General features: G+C 41.3%; 1 pseudogene; it reads left to right on the top strand.

Moving 5' to 3' along the window:
- Nucleotides 1–1,173: 1,173 nt before the first annotated feature.
- On the top strand, nucleotides 1,174–1,890 carry LOC109488854 (annotated as a pseudogene).
- Nucleotides 1,891–13,755: the final 11,865 nt, after the last annotated feature.

The following is a 13,755-nucleotide window of genomic DNA, read 5'->3' as shown; positions in this document are numbered from 1 at the left end:
CAAAAGTAAAAGTTTGAGTGTATATTCCTTTCAAACCAAAAATACCATTTTTCAATTGCTCCCTTAGAGAAATAATGCTCAGATGTATGCAAATAGAGGCATGCACAAAGTGTGTCACCACAGCATTGTCTGAAATGACAGGTAACGAAAAACAACCTAAATAACTCTCAATAGGCGAAGTGGTCAGATAAACTATAGAATATCCAAACCGGGGAACATTGTGTAACCACTGGAAATGAATGAAGTAGAGCTTCAACATGAGCAAAAAAGCAAGTTGCAGAATAAGATGTACAGTATAGACACCATTTACTTAGAAAATGAAAATAAAACCATGTATTTCTATTTACACGTATATGCATGTGAATGATAAGCAAATGTCTTAAGAGTTACATAACAAACTGAAAACAGGTTACCTAGGGGAAGGAGACGGAGTGACCCGGTGGCCGAGGAAAACTTCCGTATTCTTTGACTCTTTAAAACAAGAATGTATTTGTGTATTAATTGGCTAATTGGTAAAAAAAATAAAATATAGTTTTAAAATGATACAGAATGCTAAACAATAAAACTTAAGAGAGAGAACATTATTATTTCAGTAGAAGAAACAACTTTTAGGTTATAGAAATTTCTTGGATTTTCCAGAGTTGTAAGATAAGAAGAGTCCTAAACTAAAACTGAATTAATATGATACCTGCCATTCAGGAGAAAAACAAGAAGTATAGTCAAAAATCAAGATCATCCATCTGGATAATTGATATCATGTAGAAATTGACTGATTTTTCTTTCACCTTTTGTCCAAATAGCAAATAGGTACAGATTGAAGTTCACCCTTCATGCCATTGGTTTTAATTTACTTCAGTAATTGTTGTGTCCATCAACAATATTTTAAATTGAGCAAAGTCCATTTCAATGAGGTCAACTCTCCTTTTCGGCACTGATTTTTTCCCTCTGATCACAAAAGTATCATATGCTTATTGTGAACAGGAAAAAAGAAGTTGGAAGTTATGAAGAAAAGATAATGAAACCCCATTACCAAAAAGAAATGTTTGTTTTAAAGTGTTTTTCCCGGGGTTCCTGGGTGGCTCAGTCGGTTGAGTGTCTGCCTTCAGCTCAGGTCATGATCTCAGAGTCCTGGGATGGAGTCCAAGTCCTGCATCAGGCTCCTTGGTCAGAGGGTAGCCTGCTTCTCCTTCTCCCTGCGGCTCTCCGGGCTTGTACTCTCTCTCTTTGTCAAATAAATAAATAAAATCTTTAAAAAATAAAAGTGTTTTTTCCGCTTTTGGCTTTCGGCTCGGGGGAGGCAAAGGTGTAACTGTCTTCAGTCATCCGACACCAGCCACCTCCACCATGCCTCCTAAGTTCGACCCCAATGAGACCAAAGTCATGTCCCCGAGGTGCACCAGTGGTGAAGTTGGTGCCACGTCTTCCCTGGCCCTTGAAGATCGGCCCCGTGGGTCTGTGTCCAAAAAAGGTTGTTACGACATCACCAAGGCGACCCATGATTGGAAGGGTCTAAGGATTACAGTCAAACTGACCATTCAGAACAGACAGGCCCAGATCGAAGTGGTACCTTCTGCCTCTGCCCTGATTATCAAAGCCTTCAAGGAACCACCAAGAGACAGAAAGAAGCAGAAAAACATTAAGCACAGTGGAAATGCCACCTTAGATGAGATTGAACAATATTGCCTGACAGATGTGGCACTGATCTTTAGCCAGAGAACTCTCTGGAACTATTAAAGAGATCCTAGGGACTGCCCATTCTGTGGCCTGCAATGTGGATGGCCACCACCCTCATGACATCATAGATGACATCAATAGTGGTGCAGTGGAATGCCCAGCTAGTTAACTACAAAGGAAAATATTTCAATAAAGGATCATTTGACAACCAAAAAATAAATAAAGTGTTTTTCCCTTTGCATGTAGGTGTTCAAGGATTTGAGTTAATACTATGCATATAGTTTTGTGTCCCTTTTTTTTCAATTAACATTTTATGATAAGCATTTCTGCATATCACCACAGATATTTCAAACATGCTTACAATGGCACAGTGATATTCCAAATTATGGGTATACTATAATTTCTATATCTCTTCTCCATTATAGGAAATTTAGCTTGTTTTCATTGCTTTCACTATTACACTTAATTCTATGAAGAGCATCATTGCATATAATTTTTTCCCTCCCATCTTTGATTATGTCCCTAGGATATATTCCTAGAAATGGAATTATAGGATCGTGCTGGTTGTTTACCATTCCTATCCCCCACTCCCTTCTCTGTCTTTCTTTATTTTGCTCCCTGTCTTTATAGGTAGCATCTCCACAATTCCTCACCTTTGGCTTCCTTGGGATTCAGTCAGTGGGTGTCACCAAGAGGAGATCAGAGGCTGAGAAGAGAGAGAAGTAGGGATATCTCCTCCTCGCTCTCTCCCTTGCTTTGGGGCAGTGGCTGCATGCCCCTCCCCACTTTCAGCCCAGCCTACTTTCTTGGTGGTCCAGCCTCCACTGTGCTAGCTCTTCCTACTGGATTCTATTCCAAGATTATGTCCTACCTCGGTCCTTTAGCTCTAGGAATGGTAACAGCTTCCCACGGTTGCTCTTTACGTGCCTCAACATCCTTTGTTTACTCCTTTAACCTGGCCTGCCCATCTGTAAGTAGTCTTTTTATTGAAGTCTCTTCTTTTGAACCACCCTGGTGAAACCCCTTTCCTTTTGGGATCCTGACAGTCACAGGGTAAAGGAATATAAACTTCTGAAATGCATTCTTGGTAGATATTGCCAAATTGCATTGCAGAAAGGTTATATCCGTTTACACTCCCATTAGTAGAGTGTGAAAGCCTGATGAGATGAGCTCTTTAAGTTGCAGTAGATTTTTTTTTTTTAAGATTTTATTTATTTATTGGACAACAGTGAGAGAGGAAACACCAGCAGGGGGAGTGGGAGAGGGAGAAGCAGGCTTCCCGCTAAGCAGGGAACCCCATGTGGGGCTCAATCCCAGAATGCCAGGATCACGCCCTGAGCCGAAGGCAGATGCTTAAGACTGAGCCACCCAGGCGCCCCTAAGTTGCAGTAGATTTTTGAAGGCATTCGGTCTCCTGTTCATTATCTGGTGCCTTTCTCTCTCTCTTGTCATTCAGAGGCAAAGCATTCTACCATAGGCCATTGAAAGAAAAGTCATGCACGACAAAGGCGAAAATATTAGGATAAACACTTGGATATCATTTACAAACTTGAAATTCCCAGTGCAGGAAGAGACCCTGGATTTTATTGTGAAAACAACTTCTTTGACACCAGTGAATAGGGAAGAACACGCCTGCCTGGGCACACAGATAGTATGGTGTGGTTTGGGGGTATCAGCTCACCTGCAGATGACAGCTAAACTCTAGCCCAGGAAACCAGTGGGGATGCAGTGCTGCAGCCTGTAGGTCTTAGTATCCACTTCGTGGAAGAATTCCTGCTTCCAAATCTGACTAGTTCTGGCCCTTTGGGAGAGCAGTTTGCAGGTGCATGACTTATGAGAAAGAGAATCCACAAAGACAGCTTCTTCCATTACTTCTCAAATGAGAGGCAACTACACTTATGGTCATTTTATACAATGCTTGCTAGCATGGGGCTGAGATTTTAGCCATGGGAGCTGGATGTTTATAGTATAGCTGACTACTGACACAGGTGGAAACATGGTGCTTTTCCATTTTCTTGCAAAATAATGAGACACCTAGTGGGCACAACATGAAAATGCCCTTATGGGAGATGGTGAGTTCATCAATACTCAGGTAAATGATATTCAGTAAGTGCCTTAATGCTTAATTCTAAAAAAAATATTCTTATTAGACCAATACCCAGAGCCAGGAATCAGACCAACTATTCACGCATATTGGATAATCAAAATACATTATTACCATGCGTTTTTCTAGCACTCAATAGTTATCAAAGTTCTTTAAACATAAAGTTTCTTCCCGTGACACTCAGCGTAATGGTCTCCCCTATGAGGCTGTTGGCTCCCCGAGGGCAGGGGTCACACAGGTTTCTTTCCAGCACCAGCTCACTGTCTAACATGTAGAGAAGAGGTGCTCAGTAAAGGTTTGATGAACTGAACTCATCTAAACAACAGCTGCAAGAGGTGGGATTGTTTGATTTTTTCTGAGGAAACAAAAGGTCATTAAGTCAAGATAATTGCCCTCCAGCTAAATAAGTAGACGAGCCAACCGTGAACCACACTCTATAATCCTTCATTTTGCCCATGCCCAAACAGACTATGTAGGAAAGTCCCCTTGCTCTCATACACGCCAATTGGCCTTCCCTTCTCATATGAGTTAGCAGCATTTGTCTTTATTCCGTTGCTAGGGACCCTTAATGGAAGGTCAGAGTGTGTAAATCAGGGGTGGTCAATCGTACCCCAAGTGAGACTTCAGTGGGAGGCCTTCCTTAGAGGATTTTCCACGTTAGATTACCTGGTATTGAACTCCATTTTCATCTCATCCTGGGGCTTGTGTGTTTCCATCCTCATAGATCCCATGTTTGATCAACTGCCTGGAGTGTGGATGGAGTAATTTGATACAAGCAAATCCCAAGGTGTCCCTGGTTAGGCTTTGTCTTTGGAAAGCACCTTCTTGAAAAGTCCTCATCACACATCATATGAAAGGGTAACAAATCCTGTGAGATTATCTGGGTCAGTGTTTCTAAAACATGAGTTCATGGACCCTTGGAGTTTCCACCGATAAATTAGTGGGATCTAGAGGTTATCTGTGAATATTTTCAATTTTAGATGTCCTTCTATGACCATTCGAAGTTAACATAAATGCTTTCTGGACCATCTGGCTAGCTACCTCATAAGTGAGTCTGGACACAAGGATTCACTGTCCCACACAAAGTATTTATCTTGGTATCCAATAGTCAACTAAAATAATATCATATAACTTTTTATTGAGATATAATTGACATACCATAAAATTTATCCTTTTAAACTGTGCAATTCACTGGTTTTTAGTATATTCACAGATTGTACAATGACCATCACTATATAATTCCAGAACATTTTTATTACCCCCCCAAAAAAATCCCCATCCCTATTAGCAGTCATTACCTATTTCCCTCTCCCTCCAGCCCCTGGCAATTACTAATTTACTTTCTGTCTCTTTGGATTTGCCTCTTTGGACATTGTATATAAATGGAATCATACAATATGTGGCCTCTTGTGTCTGCTTTCCTTCATTTAGCATGTTTCAGGATTCATCTGTTGTGGCATATATCAGCACTTCATTCCTTTTCATGGCAGAACATTTTTTCATTGTATCCCATTGCTTATCCATTTATCAGGTGATGGACATTTGGTTTTGTTCCCACTTTCTAGCCATTATGAATAATGCTGGTATGAGAAACTTTTAATTGTAAGTTACAAAAATTCAGGACTGTTAAGTCTTCAGATACATTGTTGGGGTCTGTCACTTCTCAAATTTGAGAAATACTGACCAGGCTGACTTCATTGTTGACTAAAGAGAGAAATTGATCAGGTGACATTTACAGAGTTAATGGAACCTTTGTGACTAGATTCATGGTGCAAGCTTGCTGTCTTTTTTTATCTATAAGAAGTAGACATCTTTGTTGAGGGCCTTCCTAAGGTTCTCTCATGGCGAGAGCCACCATTAGCAGCGTGGTTAACACTTAACTAATAACACTGGTATATGTTGATCCAAACCAGATGCTGGGCAGCTTTTAATTCTCCCAACTCCTGGCCTGAATACTGGTAATATTTCCTCAGGCTAAAAGCCAGCAAAAAGAATCACCTGGCCAAACATCCCCATTCAGCCTGCTTTTCTTAGAGTGGCCTCCCAGGGGAGCTCTCTAGACAAACAAAGCTTGTTGACCCAGTTTGAAGGCCTGGGAAATTATCATGTGAGTCACTGGGGCAACAGAGCAAGTGCCAGGCCCCTGAGAAACTCTAAGCACAGGCTTCCAGTGTCATTTGTGTCCCAATAAGGGAGGACAAGGAATCTCAGGGAGGCCTGCCACTTTTCACCAAGCCTCTCCTCCAAGTGGCTTCCAAGCTCCTTGGCCCTGTGCGTGGTACCACACAGGCTGAATCCTGTTTTCCTCACAGCAGGCTTTGCCAACAGCAGTTCACAGAGTGACAGCTCAGTTGTAGGAAACCAAAACAACCCTGGATACTTAGAAGAAGACATGGAGTGTTGCTTGGAGCAAGGCCACAGGTTCTTTCTGGGAAGGAAGTGCTGAAGCAGCTACAAAAGTTTCAAATTAAAGACCAAGAGTTCAGAGGCAGTGTTTTAATACAATGCTCATATGAGTGAGGCCAGGCCTTGCAAAAGAGTACCTCTAAATTACTTAAGGAGTGTTTTATAATGTTCTGAAGATTCTACTTCCTAAATTACACAAAGAGCTGGAGAAATATAGGCAGAAAAGCTGCGCAGGTCAAACTTGTTACATTTAGATGGGGTGGGAAGTTGGTGGCCTCAATTGGTGTGATGTCAGAATGAATGCCAAAAGTTGTATGTGTCCTCGCAGAACTCCTACGGGTGTATAGGACTCCTGGGGAAGGGTAAGTACCCGAGTGGGGGCTTCTAAATATCCAGCATGAGGACAAAGGAGGAACTATATTCATAGGAACAGGTGAGGAGAGGGTCACCCATGGTCCTTTTCTTTTTGTTTATTCTCATTTCTTTTTCTTCTCCTTTTCTGCTTCTAAGCGACACCTGATTCCACCACTTATTCTGGAGTGTTCGTCATCAGGAGGATGTCGTTTTAACACATAATCCGATCCAGGATTATAAATTCATGCCTGGTGGGTGTTTGAAGAGAGTGAGTGACTCTGAAATTCCTCCCACTGTGGGAATGGCACATGAAGTCTCTCTCCTTCATGGATTTGCAGGATCAACTTGGGCCCGGAAGAACTAGAAGAAGACAAGTCCATCACTGAGTTTTTAGCATCTTTAGCCTTACTACTCTCGTCCCCTCACTCCACTTCTTGCTTTGTCCCTTTATCTTTTCTGCTTCTGTCTACTTCTGACAGATCTGGCAAAAATACAGCGGACTCGGAGAACCAGGCTGTTTGCTTCCCACCCTGATGCCGTTGCTGCAGATTGCTTCTGAGCCGCCACCTCCTGGCCTTGGGCAGAGTGTGGGCATCAGTTTTGTCAGCACAATCCCGGTGTCTGCCCTGTGGGCTGGGTGCCCTGCAGAGCCAGTGGGCCAGCCCCAGGCATACCCTCCGGGTACTCAGGTGGAACGCTTAAGGGGGTTTAGAGAGAAGATTCAGAATTAGACAATAAAGATGAAAGAGGGGCAGAATCATGTAAAGGTATTTCATTTGTCTAACCGTATCTTGCTGATGTCTGACAGTAAGATGTCAGCAGCATTGTCCATTAGAACTTTCTGTAATGATGGAAGTGTTCTACACTTGCACCATCCAATATGGTAACAACACATGGCTATTGAGCAATTGAAAGGTGGCTAGTGAGAAATTGAAATTTTTATTTCATTTCATTTTGATTGATTTAAATAGCCACATGCGACTATGAGTGCTATACTGGAGACACTAGCGTTTTTAAAAATAGCAGAGAGAAGTAGGAGATCAGGCATTGGTGTTTGAGTCCTGGGTTCTAATCCCAACTCTTCTGTAACCCAAGGAAAGATATTTAACCTCTCTGTACCTCTTTTTACACAACTGTAAGATGAGGCCAGTAATGTCTACCTTATGGTGTTGTTATGGTAGGTAAGTGGGATGGGGCCTTGGGTAGAAGGAAGGAATCATTGACTGGTATATTCAAGCAACAGACCAGGCCACAAGTATCTGGGAGAGGTGAGGTCCAGGGGATGTGTAACCTTTTCACAAACCAGAGACCCCTAGATTACCAGCTGTGTTGCCAAATTGTTGCAGTGGCATTAAGAGCTCACATCCACAGCTCCTTTTACTTTTTTCATGTTTTCATTGGGATCTTACACTTTTATTCTCAGCAGCAGGTAAGACAAAGACTATTCAATTTTGCAGATGAGAAAACAGAGACCCAGGAAGAAAAAAAGAAAAGAAAACCTACTTGCCCTAAAATGCTATACCGAGGACCTAATACAGGAGACAACAGTCTCGCCATGGGTCAGGGGCCAACACTCACTCTGTCCCAGGCTGCGCGAAGGTCCTCAAATCTGCCTTTGGTACAAAGAAGCCTCTTCTCATTTCTGTCGTCTTCCCCCCTCCAGTTATCTAGCAATGTGATATCTGTCCTGGCGTTGACCGATTCACAAAAACGGGTAACCAAACTCTGCTCTCTGGAGGGCAGCAACTGTAATCTTTGTGGAATGATGATGAAGAAATGCTTTTGTCCTGCTATCTCATTGTTTCTCTGACTGAGGCTGTCAATGCTTGCTTACTCAGACACCAAGAGCATTTAGCAGTTCTGGGTCTCAATCTAAACTTTGCACATCCATTTGCCTATATTTTCATGCCTATAATTATTTAATTGCTTTCTTCTAATTCCTGCAAATAAGAACTCTGCCATCTGAGAAAAGATCAGGAAAAACAGAACCACAGAACTAAAACGCAGGAAAAGGAGAACTGTTTCCCATCTTGTCATCTTGTCATGCGCAACCACACCCCCGTTGACGGAGGCATGCCGGTTTGAAAAAAAAAGAAATTCCTTTCAGCTTTATTGAGGCATAATTGATGTACCATAAATTGCGCTATTTAAAGTGTGCAATTCAGTGAGTGTAAACATGTATATGTCCATGAAGCCATCATAGTCAAGATAATGAACATTTCCATCACAGACAGCTTATCCGTTTTAGGGTGGAACAGGATAAGTGTGCCCAGATCAAAACTATATGGTAAAAGCAGTACCACCCTCTTAAAAATAGTGGCGCTGGCCCCTGCAGGGCCATCTTTAGTTCAGTCACTATCATCATTGGAGAGGCAGCTCTCCCGTTGATCTCGGCGTGGCTTTTCCTGTTTCCCCACGGTTACATCATTCATCATTCTGTGTAAGGCCAGCTCCTTTCCTGGTGCTCTGGTTTTCATTCCCTTCCTCTTTTTCCAGACACTCCCATTATGAGCATCCCCTTTGTCTGCTGAATCATCTACTTCTTATCTGTAAGCTCCTTTCCAATCTGAAAATGAACAAAAACAAACAAAAAATCAAATCCTTCTTCCTCCCTCCCCATTTCTCCCTTCAGTTACTTACTGTCCCATCTCCTGCCTTCTCAGCATGGACACACTTTCAGAAATAGTTGCCCAGGGGCGCCTGGGTGGCACAGCGGTTGAGCGTCTGCCTTCGGCTCAGGGTGTGATCCCAGCGTTATGGGATCGAGCCCCACATCAGGCTCCTCTGCTATGAGCCTGCTTCTTCCTCTCCCACCCCCCCCCCTGCTTGTGTTCCCCTCTCTCGCTGGCTGTCTCTATCTCTGTCAAGTAAATAAATAAAATCTTTAAAAAAAAAAAAAACAAATAGTTGCCCAAAGTCACTCTCTCTACTTCCTCTCTTGTCCCTCTCTCCTAAAACCACCCCCCTCCCCACCACACATATGCTGTTCTTGACCAGGTCACTCCCTGTTGCCGCATCCAGTAAACCTTACTTATCGTGCTCTGACACTGCCGACCACGCTAGCCTTTACAAAATAGTTTGGCTGTTTGTTTTCTTGTGTTTTTGTTTTACAAAAGTGATGCTCTTTTTAAAATAGAAGCAGTAGGAAGCTCCTTCTAGGCTCACCCTGTTTCGCTGCTGCACACAGCCACCTCTGTCACTGCCCCATACACAAGGCAGTCTCAGAAGTCCCAGGAATTAGTCACTGTACCCTGCTAATTGGGGAAAATTCCTTACTTGTGGTATTGTAGAAGCCAAGAAAGTTTTATAAGCAACCCTGCCCCCAGAAACAAATAAAGAAACAAGGAGAGAAGGGCTTGCATTCACTAACTTTTCAACCCTAGTCCTTACAGTTGCTTTAAATACCCAGGCACCCCAGTCTTCTATGTACTATCAACTTTTATTTTCTTTAATTTATTTTTAATTTTTATTTTTTAAAGATTTTTTATTTATTTATTTGACAGAGACAGCCAGTGAGAGAGGGAACACAAGCAGGGGGAGTGGGAGAGGAAGAAGCAGGCTCCCAGCCGAGGAGCCTGATGCAGAGCTCGATCCCTGCACCCCCGATCATGCCCTGAGCCGAAGGTAGATACTTAATGACTGAGCGACCCAGGTGCCCCTACTATCAACTTTTAAAATAGTCATTGTTTGGGGCGCCTGGGTGGCACAGCGGTTAAGCGTCTGCCTTCGGCTCAGGGCGTGATCCTGGCGTTATGGGATGGAGCCCCACATCAGGCTGCTCTTCCCCTGCTTGTGTTCCCTCTCTCGCTGGCTGTCTCTATCTCTGTCAAATAAATAAATAAATAAAATCTTTTTTAAAAAATAAAATAGTCATTGTTTTGTGGCGCCTTGGGTGGCTCAGTCTATTAGGAGTCACACTCTTGATTTCAGCTCAGGTCATGATCTCAAGGTCCTGATATTGTGCCCCACAGGCTCCATGCTCAGTAGGAAGTTTACTCTCTCCCTCTGCCTCTCCCCCTTTCTCTCTCTCTCCAAATAAATAAATACATCGTTAATAAATAAATAAATAAATACTTTCCCTAGAGGTGACTTGGTGGCTGGGTCTGCATGACAAGTCCCTGTTGATCTCTCCAGGCAGGAAGCCTGTCTGGGGCATGGCTTTCCAGATAGCAATCCGTTGTTTTCTCTCTCCTAAAACTTATCATTGAGAATGATAGGAATGAAGCATAGAGACATCTGGGGTCTTGCAAGCCTGAGCCAGTGGCTTTAAAGACTTGCAGTTTTCTAGATGCATACATAAAAATGCGAGTTCTTGTGACCACTGTTTTTACCCGAGATAAATCACAAAGCGGGAAATAGAAATCACCCCCAAATCCCACCACCCAGAACAACAGCCATAATAATTCCTAAGACATCTCTGAAGTTTCATGTACATAGGGTCATAATTCACATGTTATTCTGTAATTGCTATTTTCACTCAGAATTTGCAATGGATAGATTTCTGAGTCAAAAACTACAGACTAACGCCATGATTATTAATGCTTGCCAACCATTCAGGATGTTTATAAACCATGATTTACTCAACCAGTCTTCAATTGTTGGGCATTTAGTTGGTTTGCATTTTTTGATGACATAAAGTACACAAGGATAAACATCCTCTGCTCAGTGTTTTGCTTTTGTACAATTTTCTTCTTAGGCTAATTTCCAAAAGTGGACCAGCTCAATACAATGGTGTGTACATTTTACCTTTTGATATACAATAAGGCTAAATTCCTTCCAGAAATGTTATACCAATTTATTTTCTCACCAACTCTGGATTTAAGGACATATTTGCCCCACCATCAGCAACGTTGGGTTTTATCGATTTCTGGTTTTAGATGTGGCTTTTGTATACTGATTTTTTTTTGATCCGTTTGAGTTTTTTTCTCTCAGTTAATCTTGTTCATATTTATTAATTATTATGCATAGTTTTAGATCTGTCATCTTAATTTTTTTATATTTTTATGCTTCCTAGGCATATATTTTTTTCTTTCTGGTGATTTTGAGGGTATTTTGCCTGTTTTTAGTGCTATAAGTGGGCATTTGTGCCTTTCATTATGTACTTTATGAAATAGTAGAGTATTTACAGCTCTCTGATAATAGCTAACATTTGTTGCACATTTACTGTGCCCTCATAACAACCCTGTGAGGTTGTGTTTTCTTTCCTCCCTCTAACTTGTTCATATCTCCAGGCCTGGGATATCTAATCTGAGTGTTCTGTGGACTCTAAAATTCCTTTGGAAAGAAAAATCATACCCTGGTTGGGTCAGAGCTCAAATAGTTTCCCTACCCAGTTGGGCAGTGATGACTATTTCTGTTTAGAGCAATAGGATGCCCCTCTCACTTCACCTTCCACAGTCAACAGTATCCCAAGGGCATTGTTTTTTAACCAATCCAAGCTGCTCTGGTATAGACTGCACTTTCGCATGGGTAATCTCATTGGGCCCTCGCAGCAAGCCTGTAAAAAATTCCTCATCTTCCACATTAGTGGAAAAGTGTGTGTAATTTGTCTTTGTGATCGTGCTGTGGTACACTCGGCTAGTGTCCTTTGACTCCCCTTTGATAGCCACATTAAAAAAATAGAATAAAACAATCAAAACCCAGATAATCCAGAACACCAAGTTAAAATTCTTCTGGCCTCTGCCAAAGAATATACTTGTATTTGGATGCTATTTAACACTTATCTCTCTGTGGAAAGAAGTTGTGTTTATGGAAAAATGCTTGAAGTGTGTGGAAGCCCATCCATTTCTGTAGATTAGCATTTTCTAGAAGGGTTTGCTTGAGTTGTGGTGCAGGATGTTAATAGGTGTTACATGAAAAATGGGTTTGGACAATGAATGTTGGAAAACACGAAGCTGCTCATGAAAATTGCTTGAAGAATTGCCTTAAAAAAAAAGATTTTATTTATTTATTTGAGAGACAGAGAGCACGAGCAGGGAGAGGGAGAAGCAGACTCCCGGCTGAGCAGGGAGCCCAATGTGGCATGTTAACTCTTCTTTAAATGTTTGAGGGAATTCACCTGTGAAGCCATCTGGTCCTGGCCTTTTTTTGTTGGGAGTTTTTGATTGCCAATTCAGTTTTGTTACTAGTAATTGGTCTATTCGGTTTTCTGTTTCTTTCTGATTCAGTTTTAGAAGATTGTGTGTTTTTAGGAATTTATCTATTTCTTCTAGGTCGTCTAGTTTGTTGTCATATAGTTTTTCATAGTAGTCTCTTACAGTCCTTTGTATTTCTGTAGTTTGAGTGGTTATTTCTCCTCTTTCATTTCTGATTTTACTTATTTGAGTCTTCTCTCTTTTTTTCTTGATGAATCTGGCCAAAGGTTTATGTTTTATTTATCTTTTCAAAGACTTAGCTCTTGGTTTCATTGATCTTTTCTGTTGTTTTTTAGTCTCTATGTCATTTATTTCTGCTCTTCTTTGTTATTTCCTTCCTTCTACTAACTTTGGGCTTTGTTCTTTTTGTTCTAGTTCTTTTAGGTATAAGGTTAAATTGTTTCTTTGAGATTTTTTTGTTTGTTTGTTTCTTGAGGTAGGCCTGTATTGCTATAAATTTCTTGCTTAGAATTGCTTTTATTGTGTCGCAAAGATTTTGGACCATTGTGTTTTCATTTTCATTTGTTTCAAGGTATTTTTTTGATTTCTCTTTTGAATTCTTAGTTGACCCATTAGTTGTTTGGTAGCATATTGTAGCCTCTGTATTTTTTAGTTTTTCCCAGTTTTGTTGTTGTGGTGGTTTTTGTTTTGTTTTGTCTTTGTAATTGATTTTTAGTTTCTTACTCTTGTGGTCAGAAAAGAGGCTTCATATGCTTTCAGTCTTCTTAAATTTATCGAGCCTTGTTTTGTGGCTTAACGTGATTTATTCTGGAGAATGTTCCATATGCACTTGAACAGAATCATACTCTGCTGTTTTTGGATGGACTATTCTGTATATATCTGTTAAATCCATCTAGTCTAATGTATCATTCAAAGCCACTGTTTTCTTATTAATTTTCTTTCTGGATGATTAATCCATATATGTAAGTGAGGTGTTAAAGTCCTCTATTTTTATTTATTTTTTTAAGGATATATTTATTTATTTGAAAGAGAGAGACAGAGACAGAGTGTGAGTGGGGGAGGGGCAGAGGGAGAGGGAGAGGGGAGACAGACTCCCCGCTGAGCTCCAAGCCCATCTCGACA

This window comes from Ailuropoda melanoleuca, chromosome 5 (assembly GCF_002007445.2).
Source record: "Ailuropoda melanoleuca isolate Jingjing chromosome 5, ASM200744v2, whole genome shotgun sequence".
NCBI lineage: Eukaryota > Metazoa > Chordata > Mammalia > Carnivora > Ursidae > Ailuropoda > Ailuropoda melanoleuca.
The sequence above is the reverse complement of the archived record's forward strand: the minus strand, read 5'-3'. Positions and strand labels throughout refer to the sequence as shown.